Genomic DNA, 16,926 nt, shown 5'->3' with positions numbered 1-16,926 from the left:
CTAGACACACATGGGTAATGCCATTTTGTCTGGAATTCTCCCTCTTATTGCTCAAATAAGATAATATTGCATATTCAATATATAATGTGATCCAGTAATTTGCTTATAAAACTGCAAGCATGTTCATACACAGTGCCCTTGATTTAAAACAGCATATTTTCTCATTTTAATCTAACTGCAAAAAAATGGTCTTTACACCATATGCTTCTGGAATTTCCAGTATATGCACAGGTACAATTTGTCTACAGTTCAAATTATTCCTTCAACAAACACTAATACTTTATTTAAATCTGATTTCCTTTGCACAAAGCCATTTTGTCCACTCCTGATTACCTGGAGTTTTTCTAAGTGCCTAGTTGTAACTACCTGAATGATTGATTCTAACAACTTCCCTGTGACACACATTAAAGTAACTAGGCTATAGTTGCTCAGTTTCTGTTTCATTCCCTTCTTGAAAAGAAGAGATATATTTGCAGACTTCAAGACTAATGGAAAATACCTACACCACATGGGCTGCACCAGTTCAAGAAAGTAGGGAATCATATCCACCTCAAAGGGTAAATTGAAAGGCAAATAAATGCTGACCTTGATCACATCCCATAAAAAATAGCAAAATAGAAGCTTTGTTCTGGTACTATCAAATTAAATCAATGATATGGACCTTTACTTTTATTTCTCTCTTTCTAAATTGTCATGCAGGAAATTGAAACCAGCCATGGGTGGATTTACTTAATTGTTCTGCTTGGGAACACGTTTTCTTTTTTTGTAAAAAAAAGTGCTTTATTTATGAAGTGTCTATCAGTATATTATGAAACAATTAAAGTTCAGATATTAGAAAAAAATACAATAAATGTATCACATTTCACATTTGGGAATTGCAGTCTGAAGGTGCCTTAATTTAAATATGCAATCAAAACATTTACTAAGTAAGACAAGAAATTATTATGTTCTAATGCAAGCTGTGGAGGGGTTCCAAATCTAACCAATCCCTTGCTATATTATAGCAAAAAGGCCTTAGATAGTGAGATCTCCCAAATGTGTCCCACTTGATGGTAGCTGTCCTAAGCTTTAACGCATATTTCAGAATGTAGTCGTGGACCTTGGAATTTGCCAGTCTGGAACATTCGGTTGAGGTCAACTCTTTTCTCTGCTAAATCAATAAGTTTCAGGCAGGCAAGAAAGCATCTTTCACCAAGTCAATGATCCTCCAGTCACAGTCAATTTTGTCTCAGTGTGTAACCCAGGCACAGCCATAGAGAAGAGAGCCTTGTGTCACAGAACTGTTTGGGATGAACCTTGGCTCAAATTGCTGTATTTCTCTCTAGAGTAGTCACATTCCAGAAGGAGATGTATGATGACCTCTTCATCATTACAGCCATCTCGAGGGTAGATTGGTTAACATAGAGAGCCTGCGCATCCCTGGAGGATCTGAAGGGCAGTCCCCTTCTTTCCATCAGCCAATCCGCATCTTGGTACTTATTGGAAAGTTCTGTTCAGGAGGCCTTTTTCAAATAACATAGATTTTCTGCTCATAGAACCACTTGACAAGACCTCCAGATCATTATGTGTTGATCACTGCCTGATGCCCTTGTAGTCAAAGGGCTTTCGTTGAAAGAACCTATTCATGTGAGACAGCTGATGTATGGTCCAACCACTTGAAGGCAAAATTTCCTTCTCCCCTTAATTGCATGCCTTGCCTTCCTTCTCACTGTCCTTGGCCTTGCTTTACCTTGTTGGAGGAAGGGCAGCTTAATGTCCTTTGGGCAAACATTGCTTGTTGTGCCACATTTGGTTATTTGGCACAATGTCTTGAAGAGGTTTTTTTTAGATTACATTACATTACAGTGTGGAAACAGGCCCTTCGGCCCAACAAGTCCACACCAACCCGCCAAAGTGCAACCCACCCATACCTCTACATTTACCCCTTACCTAACACTACGGGCAATTTAGCATGGCCAATTCACCTGACCTGCACATCTTTGGACTGTGGGAGGTCTTGTACAGGTGACCTTATGTTTGGTCTACTTGCAGGTCTCTATCAGGATCCCCTCCTGTTTTCAGTTTCTGCAGAGGCTATCTTGTAGTCTGCTGCATATGACCTGATTTCCCACAGGTGTGACACACTGTACACTGTCGTGCATCCACTGAAAGCTCTGATGTTTCTCCATAAATGAAACTAGAATATGGGTGGAATATAATCCCATTGGGATCTACCTTGAAGGTCGCCTTGACCTGTCATTTACTGTTACAGATTCTGAATTGATCCATCATCTTAGCAATCCAGCTGTTACATCAGTCACAGAAAGTTAGGAATTCTATATGTAAATAGTAATGACCTAACTCCTTGTGATTCCAGAGTAAACAGATATGAAGCTGTCGGTGTTGGACTGGGGTGGACAAAGTTAAAAATCACACAGCAACAAGTTATAGTCCAACAGGTTTATTTGGAAGTACAAGCTGTCAGACACTGCTCCTTCATCAGATAGCTAGTGGGGCAGGATCATAATGTCACAAACTGATGCAATATATTGAATATATAATTCAATATATCGCATCAATTGTATGACACTATGATTTTTTGCTATAAATTTGTGTCCTATGATCCTGCTCCACTAGCTACTTGATGAAGGAGCAGCACTCCAAAAGCTTGTACTTCCAAATAAGCCTGTTGGACTAAAACCTGGTTTTGTGTGATTTTTAACAGAGTAAACAGAGGCTCAGAAACTAAAACCACAAAAGGCCCATGCTATCCTTGCTCTTCAAATGCTTTCAGCAGTTGATTGCATTGTTCTCTTGAGGCCCCCCTCACTGGGGAAATCCTCCAGACAGAAGATATTTGCTGCTTGGAATCTGCATTCAGTTGAACAACACTATTTTCAAAGTAGCTCTGACTGAAAGTCATGCCTTCTTCCAACCAGTTCACTGTAACTGCACTGCAAACTCTTCATCCAAATCCCAATCCAGCATCAGTTGTGAAATCCAGCAATGAATCTGATTTACGCAGAACTTGAACACGTTTGTATCTAAACAGTTGATAGATTGTGCAATGTAGTGTTAATGGAGGAAACCGAAACCAATTGTGCCAATACATGCTCCAAAATAGTTCTCAACATTCTTGTTAGACATCAGCGAGCCTTCACCTGTTAGACAGACAATTTTCAGAGTACAAATTGTAAGACAAAGAGGATGTCCTGAATTATAGCCTCAGTTACCTAATCATCCAAATGTGAGGTAAGCTGTCCAATGTAAGACTGGGGCAGAAGAACTGTTGCAACCCTAATTTTTATACATCACATTTCCTCGGGGTGAGGTCTTGGCACCAAGGAATAAGAAAATCTCAGGGTAGGGGAACAGAACACAAAAAGAAATTACGAGTAACACTTGAGCATGAATGTACTGGTTGCATGAGGCCTCTACTTTGAAATACACAGATGAGTCCAACCAGAATGTATCATTTGTCAGTTTTATTGTTTTATCTTCTTTATTTCTCAGCCACTACAAAGGAACATCAGAAGATGGAAATGTCTGAACAGTATGAATGAAGGATAGCTCTGACAAAAGTCACTTCAGAGAGTTGTCATATGCTAATTAAATGCTAGATGGAGAAGCACTTATAAAGATTTAGGAGTAGGTTTTCTTCATAAGCAGTACACAGAGTGCAATCTATAGTACAGGAAAATCAATAAGAAATGAAAGTTATTAAACACCTGTGCAAGCAACTGCCGATTTTTGATAGGGTGTTTTGGAATTCTATTACTCATCCCTTCTTCTCCCCCTTTCAAACTGGAAATAAAACCAATTGCTAGTTGCATTTCTCTGTGCTGCCTTTGTTCACATGAGTAGAATCTGGAATATTTTTTTCAAGAGATAAGAGTCCAGCTGTACTCTGGATGTCAAGTGAAAGAAAATGAACCACAATGCAAGGTAGGACAATGTCAGTTCCATCTGGCTAATGTGTGAAACCTGCATGGCAGAAAATATGCCAGGGATTTAAATGTGGGGATTAATCTAATTATACAAAATTTGCAATATGATTGCCAGATAGATATTAAAAACAGGTGCTGGGGAGAAATTAGGCTGCAGGCTGTTTATATGATTCAAAACCTTAATGTAACTTCAAATGCATATTACTATGATTTCTAACAAACTAAGCATTCGCATCAAAGTAAAAATATTGCAAAGCAACAAAATAACACCTACAAGATCTTAACTAATTGTCACACAGTTGTTTGAACTTTCATGGAATGTAAACATTGCTGACAAAGCTGGCATGTGCAGCCTTTTCTTAACTGCCATTGATCTGAACATCTTGCAGGGCCATTTCTGAAGACATTTAAGAGTGAATCAGATTGTCTTTCTTGGAAATTAAGGTACTGGTTCTCCATTTTAATATGTACAAGTTGAGTCAGTCCTATGTGTCTCATTCAATAGTTTTAACCTCCTGAATCTGGAATCACACGTAGGCCAGATTTTGATTATGCTTTTGTTTCTTAATGGGTATTAATTAACCAGATAAAGTTTTATAATTATCAATGATACTTTCATGGTCACTGTCACTGAGATAAGCTTTCAATTCCAGACTTACTTATTAAATACAAATTCAACCTATGTTCCCAGACCATCAACATGAATGTTTGGGTTAGTACTCCAGTGACACTACCATCTCCCTCAAGCAATTGTAAGTGTAATGATTGCTTTATATTGTAGAAGGCAATTTGCTGAACTATATAGTAAACTAAAAAGTAAATGAAGTCAGAGTTGACCTTTATAATGTTGTGATCAGAGGACAGGGGGTGAAAATAAATAGTGTGTCTCTCATAATGAAATATGTGTATGCAATTCATCTCCAAGTTGGAACCATAGGCCCAGGACAATTATGATATCAGGATTGGATCTCAATGAATTCAGACTGAAGAGCTGGGGACTTCTCTGCAATAAACACAGAAAATGCTGGTGATACATAACTGTTCTAACAGTTACTGTGGTTTTTGAGTATTGCTCAGAACATAGACCATGGTGGGGTAGATTTTGAGTATGTGAATTTAGTGGCAGTGGGAGAAGGGAGGAATTGGAAAGGTGAAGAAAAGCACAAACAGATAGTTCTCTGCTACCGGGAAAGTCAAGCAGATATTAAAGACTGGATTTTTTTCCCCCAGACTGAGATCACATTTGCATAACAAGATGGCTACATTCCCAACAGTGTGAAAACAGGCCCTACAGCTTCACACCAACCCTCCGAAGAGTAACCCACCCAGACCGATTTTCCTCTAACTAATGCACCTAACACTATGGCAATTTAACATGGCCAATTCACCTGATCTGCACATCTTTGGATTGTGGGAGGGAACCCATACAGACACGAGGAGAATGTGCAAACTCCACACAGGCAGTCACCCAAGGCTGGAATTGAACCAGGGACCCTGGTGCTATGAGGGAGCAGTGCTAACCACTGAGCCACCGTGCCCACCTGGTAGAACAGCAAGAATATCTAAAGTGTGTTTAGAGGATTTTTGACATTAGTATGTTTTGAGTCTAAAGACAATATTGCTAGATCTGGTTCTGGGGTATGAAAATGATTCAAATTGTGAAGTACTTATGAAACAGTGATCATAATACATAAATATTTTGGTTAATTTAGAAAAGGAAAAGTGGAAATCTAGAGTAAAAGAAAATAGCTATCTGACTGTGTTAAAAACACGAAAGTAAGGTTAGATCTGACACAGTAAGTTGGTATCAAAGGTTGATCGTTAAAACAAATGGGACAATGGGGTACATTTAAAGAGGAAATACTAGAGGGGAAGTAAAGCAATATTGTCATGTATGAGAAGAGTAAGGCAATAAAATCAATTATCCCCTAGAAATAGAGATTAAAATGAAACAGATAGTCTGGACATGACAGATTTGAATTAAGACAACATAAAGCAGTTTGTTCATAGTAAGTTCAGAAGGAAGTGAGAGGAAAGAAATTGAATAAGGAAATCCAAATGGAGAACATGAAGAGAGACTGGCAGCTACGATAAAGCAAACTCAAATGCATTTTATAAACATATAAATAGTAAGAGAGTGGGAAAAGGAAGATCAGGACCAATTTGGGATGTAAAAGAGAATTGTCACATGGAGTCAAAGTTGCTGAAGTCTTAAGTGATTATTTTGCATCTGTTTGTACCATGGAAAAAGTTGCAACTTTTACCATGGAAGAAAGAGGAGCTGTTTGATATATTGGATTGGCCAAAAGTTAATAAGGAACAATTGTTAGATGAGAAAAAAAAATAAGCGGGGAACCATTAGAAGAGCGGTAGAAGCAGAATCAATCATGGCTTCCAAAAGAGAAATAAATATGTATCTAAAGCAAATAGATTTGAGGGACTAAGGAGAAAATATAGGGGACTGAGGAAAAAGGATTGTAGGTGAGTTGCTCTTGAAGTGAACTGTCATGTAAATGAAAAGCCAAAACTGCAGTAGCTATTCTATAATTCTATGATTCTACTATTTAATGAAAGGAAATACCCTGATGTATTTCAGTTTATAAATCCCTGTATTCAGGAGTCATATGGAAGACAATGGTTATTAGAAAATTATTGTAGAAGTCTCAAAATATCCTTATATGGTGTTGATTTTTCAATTTCTGTATTGCCTGCTAAAATTCTGCCATTGAAACCTACATTCCATGCAAGGTTCACAGTAATAAGTGAGAATCTAATGCTTGTTTGAAGGCCCCTGTGTGAGATTGGTTTGCATTGATGCAGTCAGGAAATTTACATCTACATGTTGCTTAACTGTCAATCTTTAAAAGTACCGCAGCCAGTAAGGTTTAAATTGCATTCACCTCAACATGGAAAGGACAGTTCACTTAAAGCCCAATTTAAAAATAAAACACTGGGCTATTGCCAACCATTACTTCTTTCCTTACTGTTGTTCCCTTGTCATCAATATTTCTGACTTTACCCTCTCTCATTCCCATCCACTGTTACTACCTAACCAGACCAACCCACTGTGCAACTTAAGACAGCTACCCATCTCCCCCTAATGATCCAATCTCCTTTCCCAGTGACCTTCCATCGCAGTATAACCAAGTATTCCAAAAGTCCCATTTACCCAGTCGCCTTTCACCACTTGTACAAAAGATGCTATTGGCAACACAGTGACCTACTCTTATATTAACTTCATTGGCACTCTTCATTGGGTTTCTGGCTCTCTCCAGCTTTAAAACATAATAAGAGAGAGGAATGGTATAGAATGATGTGTAAACCTCAGCACCTTAAATATGAGAAATGAGTTCTTAGCAAAAGTACTTAACTATGCTTATTCACATGCTCAAAAATAATTATGATAAATACTTACTCACAAATGATACTAAATGGGGTGGCAAGGTAACTCAGTGGTTAGCACTGCTGCCTCACAGTGCTAGGTATCCAGGTTCAATTCTTGCCTTGGGCAACTCTCCAAGTGGAATTTGAATATTCTTCCGTGTCTGCTTGGCCAGATGATTGGCCATGCTAATTTGCCCATGGTGTCTAGGGCTGTGTAGGTTAAGTGCAGTAATCAGGGGTAAATGCAGGGTCAGTGGTTAGCACTGCTGCTTTACAGCGCTAGGGATCCAGGTTACTCTTCAGAGGTTCAGTGCGGACCTGTTGAGCCAACTGGCCTGTTTCCACAGTGTAGGGGTTCTATGATTAACAGTATGGTAAGATAACTGTTCAAACACTTCAGGAAATCTGAAGGGTGGAATTTCTATTGGTTTCTCCAACCTTCTGCCATTAGCAAAGATGGAACGTTGAAGGATGGCATAAATTAGTTTTTATAGTGAAAGATCAGGAGAATGTCGGTGTAAAGAAATGGTGAAGGTTCAGAAATATAATCTGAATGTGAGGACTAGCAATTGATCACAATTTCACTTCACTGCAGTTGAGTAAATGGGTGGAAACAGATTCCAAAATGTAGCACTTAGCTGACTTACAAGCAATCAAGTTACTTTTGATGACAATCATGGTTCATATTCCCTAAGTTTGAGCCTATCCAAAACTCTGCCACCTATCTCCTAAATCACAATAAATTCTATGCACTCCTGTGCCTGATGCCAGATTTTGGCTCAAGATCCAGAAGTGCATTGATTTTGAAATTCTTCTTGTTTTCAAGTTCTTCCATTGTCTTGTCTCTTCCTCTCTCAGTAACTCCTTTTTGCCCCACAGTCTGTAGAGAGTTCTGAGCTCCTTCTCTTCTGGCCTCTAGCACATACCTGCTGTTTTTTATTCAACTCTTGATGGCCGTGCCTTCAATTGCCTTGGGCCACAAATCTGGAATTCCCTCCCTACACCTCTCTGCATCCTTATGACCTATTCCTTCTTCAAGACACTCATTACAAACTACCCTTTCACCAAGTTATTTGTCACCTATCCTAATATTTCCTCACATTGTTCCTTATTAAATTTTGTTTGTTAACAGTCTTGTGAAGTGAGATGAGTTAATTTATTGCTTATAAAGCTGTTGGCTTTTCCATCTTCTCACAACCTGGAGATCCATTGTATTACATTCTATTAAAACTACAGCAAGTTTGCAGTTTAGATAATTGTCTCAGAATTAATTTGAATTCATGGTATGACTCAGTATAGCATTTCAGTATATTAGAAGAAAATATGTACATTTGGTAATACTTGAAAGGCCGGTGCTGGTGATGGAAATCTGCCATTGCTTCAAATCTCCATGAGAAAAATGTATTTTCCTGTGCTTTCTCATTCTCACTGTGGCATTGTATCAATTCCCACAAATGTGTAGGACAGATGACAAATCATTTAAACATCCCTGGCTTTAACTGAGGCTATCCCGGGAATTGAATGGAACATTGAAAACTGATGTCAATTCCAGCAATTCAATATATTGCACAAACGAAATAGTCCGAAAAGACTAATATTTGTTTAGTGTCGACATCTCCAACTGAAGTACAAATCCTTTGTGAGATTTGCTGAAAATATGTTGAATTTTGAGCCTGTAGAGAACAGAAGTATTTGTAGCCATAATTCATTTCTTATTGAACTTGTATTGTAACAATTGGTCGAGAGAACCTGATTGACGATGCCTGTCTATCTAAAAATCAAACTTTCTGAATCAGGAGTGAAACCTACAAATACAGGGTGAACCCTATAAAATGTCATCGCTTTTTCTTCTTTCAATATGCAATGATTTATTCTCTACATATACATGTAAATGTAATTCAAACATAAACAAAAGCAGTTCAAATGTCAAGTGCTATATGACAATCTGCTGACAGGTTTTGTACAAATCTTTATCGAGCCACATCAAAATCCCAGTCTGAAATTATTTTGCAAAAAGGAAAATTATTTAACATCTCTAAGAACATAGAAGCTTACATCTAAACTGACTTTGTCATTAAGCTGAACTTTACATCCCTTGATTTTTTTTATTTTAGTCCTGGGGTAGTAATTTTCACAACAAACAGGATTATTATTGTCTTGAGAATTTGAAAGGATTGGCAAAGTTGTATCAAGGAAATTGTTATTTGTATAAAGGAATTAAAGAGACATCTGGTTGATTTAGTAAAGAAGAAGTATGATTTTATCTTCTGTCATTTCCTATCTTTGAAATCAGAAGGAAGGAAAAGATGGGAGAACAACAAAGTGGAACTTTGTTATAGAGGAAGTCTTAGAGATAGAGAGCAGAAAATCTTCTGAAAGGCACTAATAAGGAACATGTGGTACACAAGTGATTGTGGAGAAATGTAATAAAATGAACATCACAAATTAGATACAGTCACATGGGAGTCTTTCCTATAATATATTTACTCAAACTACCTGGAAGTTGACTTTGAGTTCTGTTGAAGTGGTCAGAAATTTGTCATAAAATTTGTATAAGCACTTAAGTGATCATCACATTTCTGGCAACATTATCTGTGTATTCATCACATGAAATGACATGTAAGTGATCAAATGTAACATGTCTGAATTGTTAAAGAGCTGTTGATTATGGCTAAGGAGCAACTGATGCGTCCTCACAAACACTTTTGATCAGACAAAAGATATTACCCACAATGATCCATGTTTGAGCGGAGCTGCTGGAATCTCCCTTCTCTTCAACATGGGGCTTTTCCACAGCAGTGAGTCTTGCAGGTCAGGTCAGATCTACTGGATTTTCTTGGGTTGCCATATGGTCTTCTGACAAAGTCTTTACTGAGGAGGTGGCTTCCTGGCATGTGTTTTGATCCCCCTTAGCCCAGATCTTCCTGAATGTTCTGTAGCCTTTGGTGAATGCATCATGAACAGGGTTTAAAGCATCCAATCGGATCATGCCAACACTCAATGTTGTGATGCTGGGTATGTGTAAAGTGCACATCAGGCACTGGCTAGAAGTCAATGTGCCAGAAAGTCTGATTGATGCTCCTCCATTTGTCTTGAATCACAAAGTGTATCCAAGGTTAAATGTAGCTAAGAGAAGATTCAACAACAGCAATTTGCTTAAATATAAACAGTTATTCAATAATAATAAAAAATCAAAATGAAAGGTTAAAAAAAGCAGTAAGTCTCACGCCCTTCTGCCATTGGGGACCCCTCGATAGATGGCTGGTCTGTAGGTTGAGGCATATTCCTGGCAGCGTTCATGATCCTAGTCCAAGGTCAAGTCCAATTGCTTGGAATGAAGCTCTCTCTCCTATGCAGTGTAACAAACAGCAAGTTCAGAAAAACACATTGATTCTGCCATCTTTGGCACATGTTCACAGGACTCATTCAAGGACATACAGCTGTCAAATATCATCACTGATTTTAGCCCATCCTGTACAATTCACCCCGATGATATTTGACAGGGCATGTTGCATTTGCAAATGCAATTAAGAGTATGTAACCTGCAGGAAATTAAAAGTATAATGAAAATAACTATCCGCAAAATGAATGATGTAAAAATGGTGTGTATCATCTAATTAATGACCACAGTGGCCTTTGGGGACCAACTCTGAAATATATCCCACCAGTGATGGACAGTCAAGGTCATAATGGGATCAGCAAAGTTTATTAACTGCCTTCTCTCATATGGCATGGCAACTTCCATTCAATGTATATTTCATCCCCTTGTCGTTAACCCTTGACTAATGTGGGCATTTTCTTAGAAAATTGTTCCAACCGAGTCAAGTTGGCAAGTCGTGCAAAGTTCTGTATCCCAAAGGTAGCACAGTACTGCTGTACATTCTTCCATTTTCCTAATTGATAGGATCTGTCTACTTGGAGAGAGATCATAGATAGCGCATATATCCTTATAACAATGATGAACTGGGGGATCTTTCCAAATGCCATCTAAATAAATGGTGTGGGGACTGGTAGTCTAGGCCTAATTTTACACCTACCACCCCACCAATCTCCATGTACAGCGCATCATCCGCCGTCATTTCCGCTACCTCCAAACGGACCCCACCACCAAGGATATATTTCCCTCCCCTCCCCTATCAGCATTCCGTAAAGACCACTCCCTCCGTGACTCCCTCGTCAGATCCACACCCCCCCACCAACCCAACCTCCACTCCCGGCACCTTCCCCTGCAACCGCAGGAGGTGCAAGACTTGCGCCCACACCTCCCCCCTCACCTCCCTCCAAGGCCCCAAAGGAAACTTCCATATCTGCCACAGATTCACCTGCACCTCCACACATATCATCTATTGCATCCTCTGCACCCGATGTGGCCTCCTCTATATTGGGGAGACAGGCCGGCTACTTGTGGAGTGTTTCAGAGAACACCTCTGGGACACCCGGACCAACCAACCCAACCACCCTGTAGCTCAACATTTCAATTCCCCCTCCCACTCCACCAAGGATATGCAGGTCTTTGGACTCCTCCATCATCAGGCCACAACAAAACGACGGTTGGAGGAAGAACGCCTCATCTTCCGGCTAGGAACCCTCCAACCACAAGGGGTGAACTTGGATTTCACCAGTTTCCTCATTTCCCCTCCCCCCACCCTGTCTCAGTCAAATCCATCAAATTCAGCACCGCCTTCCTAACCTGCAATCTTCTTCCCGACCTCTCCGCCCCCACCCCAGTCTGACCTATCACCCTCACCTTGACCTCTTTCCACCTATCACATTTCCGACGCCCCTCCCCCAAGTCCCTCCTCCCTACCTTTTATCTTAGCCTGCTGGACAAACTTTCCTCATTCCTGAAGAAGGGCTTATGCCCGAAACATCGATTCTCCTGTTCCCTGGATGCTGCCTGACCTGCTGCGCTTTTCCAGCAACACATTTCCAGCTCTAATTTTATCCTGTCTTGTGATTAACTGTGTCTTTATTTGGAACTAACTGTCGCATGCATGTTCCTGCAGAATGTTCAAGGGAGCACAGTTCAACTACTTGGATGTGGAACAGACATTCCATACCAAATGCCAACCCCTGATTATCAGCTCCGCTATGAGATTTATTTGTCTCATCAATCCACTTTCCTCACAGCCACAATAGCTGGCCAAACAAATGAGGGAGAGTTATAAAGTTACACCAGTTCTGTACATGGGTCACATTAACAATGCTCATAGTGAAATTACACCACATCTGTTACAGGTAGTATATTGCAGATTGGATTTGTTGTCTGGCAAATTTGAACAAATTCGCCCCACTATTATTGTGCCCTGACAGAGCTATTCATTCCAATTCTGTTCTTAACAATTGATAAGTAACTCATGGAACACATAAACCATATAATTATTGAAACTACTTTGTTGTGGAGATGCGTGAAATTGTTCCCATCGCATTCTTTTCAGTTATTCTCATTGCATTACGTCAGATAATTAACTGGATAACATATTTCTGATTAGCCCAAGCATTCCGTAACCTAAAGGCATCCCCAGTCAGGCTACCCACCTTTTTTTATGTTGTTTTGCAAAATCTCAACATTCATGACATTTACTCGTCTAATGCCCATTCCTAGCCCTCCTAATACTGTACCACAGTTAACAGATATTGATATCATTATTGTAACCGCAATGGGTCAACACAGTCAATCTGCCAGATTTGAACAAACTGGTCTCCTCATTTGATTTGTACCACTTGCTTTCTCGGCAGTGATACATGTTTTATCTTTTGACGTATTTCACACTTGCCAATGACTTCTTTCACCAGATTAGCGGGTAAGTGTAAACCTCAATCTCTTGCCAATTGCACAGTGCCGTGATATCCTAAATGTCCTGACTTTTCATGAGTCCATTCTCCAGTGTGATACTCCTCAGATGCATCTTCAGCTGTTCTGGATTTTACTATTCCATCTACAGTATTGTTGTGATCAGATTCTGAACCATTCTTCATATGGACATCCACATTTCTCACAGTAATCTTTATGGGCTGTCCCTTTGCCCATATTTGTTTCTGTTGTCCTGTTCCCATAGGGGCTTTCCAGCAATCTTCTAGTCATGGGATTACCAGGTCGGCATCCATACAGACATCCAGTTTGGCACAGCCCTCCATTCAGTGCAGACACTGACTCTCCTCCTCCAGTGCTAAAACCATAGCTGCTAATTTGGCATACTGGTTCAATCCCCCATCTCCTTCCCTATGGATAATCGTCTGTGTGGAGGGATTAAACGTGACCACTTATCACCACCTTTGTCCATTCATCCAGGTGGCTGATCCATCAGTGAACCTAACACAGTAATGAGTATCTTTAGACAGCTGTTCAAATGGAATGCCCCATTGAATTGGAGATGCAAGTATGGCCTGGATGAAATTCAAAGTTTGTTCACCTGGTGGGTATTCAGCTATTTGTTCATGGAGTTTGGTAACCTCTTCACTTCTCTTCTTAGCTCAATCAGTTATGTACCATTTCCATTTTACAATGGAGCTTTGTTGGTCTCCACTGACCTTTAGAGTCGCAACATCAGATAGCATCCACATCAGAATTAGTAATTCAAGTCTGAGGAGAATTTTGTCATCACCCATCTGCCCTTCAGTTTCTAATAGGACCCAGTAACAGGCCAAAGGTTGCTTTTTAAATGGTGTGCAGCATGTAGCTGTCTCAGTCAGTGTTTTGGACCCAAAGTCCAAGAGTATTGCTTTCCCCTTTTGTCTCTTATACTACTGATACTTATAATTCAAAGAGTAAACCAGGTATCCAAGGGAAGTGCTAGTGCTACAGCCTCTTTAACAACCAAAGGGTCAGTTAGACTTGAAACATCAGCTCTTTTCTCTCCTTATAGATGCTGCCAGACCTGCTGAGATTTTCCAGCATTTTCTCTTTTGATTATTTAATATTATGATCTTTCTTATGATCTTTCTATAGTTTCAAGTTAGTTATGGAGACACAATGGTGGCAATGGCATTGTTCTGAGGAGGTTACAAAAATAATGCTTATTTAGTGGTAGCCTTTGATACAAAAACAGGTCTAAACACTGTTTACAGCAAAAGAATTGAAAGATGTATAGAAACATTAATGGGTTGGCAGTCTCGGGAAGGATGTTTAAATTAGTTTATCTTGCAAAAGTAAAATGTTCTATAAAAACACGGTTTTATGAATTAATGGAAATATGATATAATAAACATAGAATGTGTGTGAGTGAGTTGGTAAAGAGAGTCATAATGCAATATCTCACAGTGGTCAAGTGTAGTATAATTCTGTGCCAAAATCCAAGCAGACCTATAAATTTCTGTGCAACAGTCTTGCTAGTTGAAACATCCATCTTTTGTATTTTATTCTTTCATTTTGCAGGGATGACTCTATCCCCTTTTGTCCACTGAATGCCCAAGAACTGAGGATTGTCCCTCTATCTTTTTTGGGTTTACTTCACAGCCTCTGTCTCGCATATGTTGCGCCAGTGTAACTACAGCTACCATCACCGTGGCTTCCATTTGTTCATGGATCAAGGTGTCATCAATAATAGTGTGCTACATGAATATCTGGTGGCAGCAGGCACACGTCTAAGTCGTCTACTACAAGCCCCTGGCATAAGGTTGAGTTGTGTAGATAGCATATACAGAAGGTATACTGATGAACTTCCATATAAAAGCAGACTGAGCTTGTGATGTCTGGGCTATCAGTATCAAGAAGAAGGCATTTGCTACAGCAATAACAGCATACGAGGCAGCTGGCCTCTGTAACAAACGTTCTACAACAGTGACCACATCAGGCATTGCCACCAAGAGTGGGGTGCATACTTATTGAGTTAGCGGTAATCAACTGTCATTCTCCAACTTGCATCAGGCTTCTTTACAGACTATAGAGGGTTATTGTACACAGATATTGCATGTGTCACAATCCCCGCCGATAACAGACCATGCATAGTATCCCCAATTTCTTTGTGTCCTCCTGGAGTACAATAATGTTTCGTCGGAACCACTTATGTGGGTGGAGGAATATGAGGGCCTCCCATTTTGCCTTGCTAATAGTAACCATCACAGCTCATGTACCAAAAGAGAATTTGCCCAGTGGGGCTTGCAAGGTGGTAGCTTTTAATAAGCCCATATTTTCTGGTATGTTGGATATCCATGCCGGGACTACTTGTGGGGGGTCCATTCCCCGGGACCATTGTAATATTTGTTCTAATTGCCAGTATTACCGCTCCACCAAATCTATTATTAGTCATTTTGACTATGTGTCTATGTGGATTGCCATATATAATTGTAACTTTTGGCCCAGTGACTAGTAATGTGATATCTCATTGTACATTGCCTTTCCTCCAATAAATGGTAATAGGAACAAATGGCCTCAGGTCTCCGGTTGTTCCACCAAACACTGTTATAAAGACGTCGCAGTCCTAGCCCTACTCCTATCAATTGGCTGACTGGCTCACCACAACTGCCCGACCTCCGCCAAACTGGCTCATGGTGATGTTGTCGGTGACACAGTCAGTGTTATTTTCTTTCCTCCCTCCGCATCTGATTTAGTCTCTCTTACTTCCTTACCCTTTGGGGAGCAGTCCATCCTCCACATATTGTGCATTGCATCTGTAGGTATTCTATCTAACTTATTCCTCTCTATTCCTGCTTTCAACAATGCCACAAACATTTCTCTTCTCGTTATTTTTTGCTTCACCTTTGAACCCACCCCATCTCCACCTTCTTGTTCCTATTTGTCACTTGCTCGGGTAGGCCTCACTCTTGGGTTACTAGCCTCCCATCCTCTAACTGTCCCAACAACAAACATACCTGTCCCACTGCCCGTCCCTGGGCTGGCCCTATTAGAGAACTTCTCATCCAGCCCGGACCACCATGCATTAGCCGGCTCCTCATTCCTGCTGAGAAAGCTTCCTGGTCTGAAACTGTTGACAGTATATACCTGCTTGTGTAGCCAAATCTCTCAAACATTTTATACATTCTGATATGCCCTCCCATCTTTTGACATCACCTTCCCAATCTATCGGGGAATAGTACTTGTTTTCTACTACTAGTGTCAATGCATTCCACAATGATCCAGTTTGCCCGATGTTTCTAAGATATTATTCACATGCGGATCAACATGCAATGCTCCCAGATTCCCTCACACTGTGGTACTCAGAATGATATGGGAGGTGCCCTAGTCCAATGACTGGGTCAGCAAAGAGGCCAAGGGTTCACCCGACTTCTGCTTAAATTACAACCACAATTCCTACAATTTGGACATACAGTAATCTGTCACCACTCTTGAATTTTGTAGAGTTTGTCTTCCTATCTGTTTTGCCTTATTCGTTACTCGGAGTCATGCTATTAGTTCCTTTTCTGAGATTGGCTCCAAAGATGGAGCATCCTCTTCCCTGTCCGTGCATTCATACCCTGAATCAGATGAATACCAAATGTCTCCATCCCAGTAGTCACGGTCCTGTTGTGAAATTAATATTGTGTACATTTGAATGGGTTAACTTTCCAATTGCATGATTTTTCTCTCTTTTTGTCTGTTGTACCATAGGCATATGGCATTACAACCTGGTTCTGTCTCTCTTCCACCTTCTCAGCTCTCTCCTGTGCTGTCTTAATT

This window comes from Chiloscyllium plagiosum, unplaced genomic scaffold (assembly GCF_037043375.1).
Source record: "Chiloscyllium plagiosum isolate Xiang-an unplaced genomic scaffold, Cpla_swu_hap1 HiC_scaffold_6, whole genome shotgun sequence".
In the NCBI taxonomy this organism is placed as follows: Eukaryota; Metazoa; Chordata; class Chondrichthyes; order Orectolobiformes; family Hemiscylliidae; genus Chiloscyllium; species Chiloscyllium plagiosum.
The sequence above is the reverse complement of the archived record's forward strand: the minus strand, read 5'-3'. Positions refer to the sequence as shown.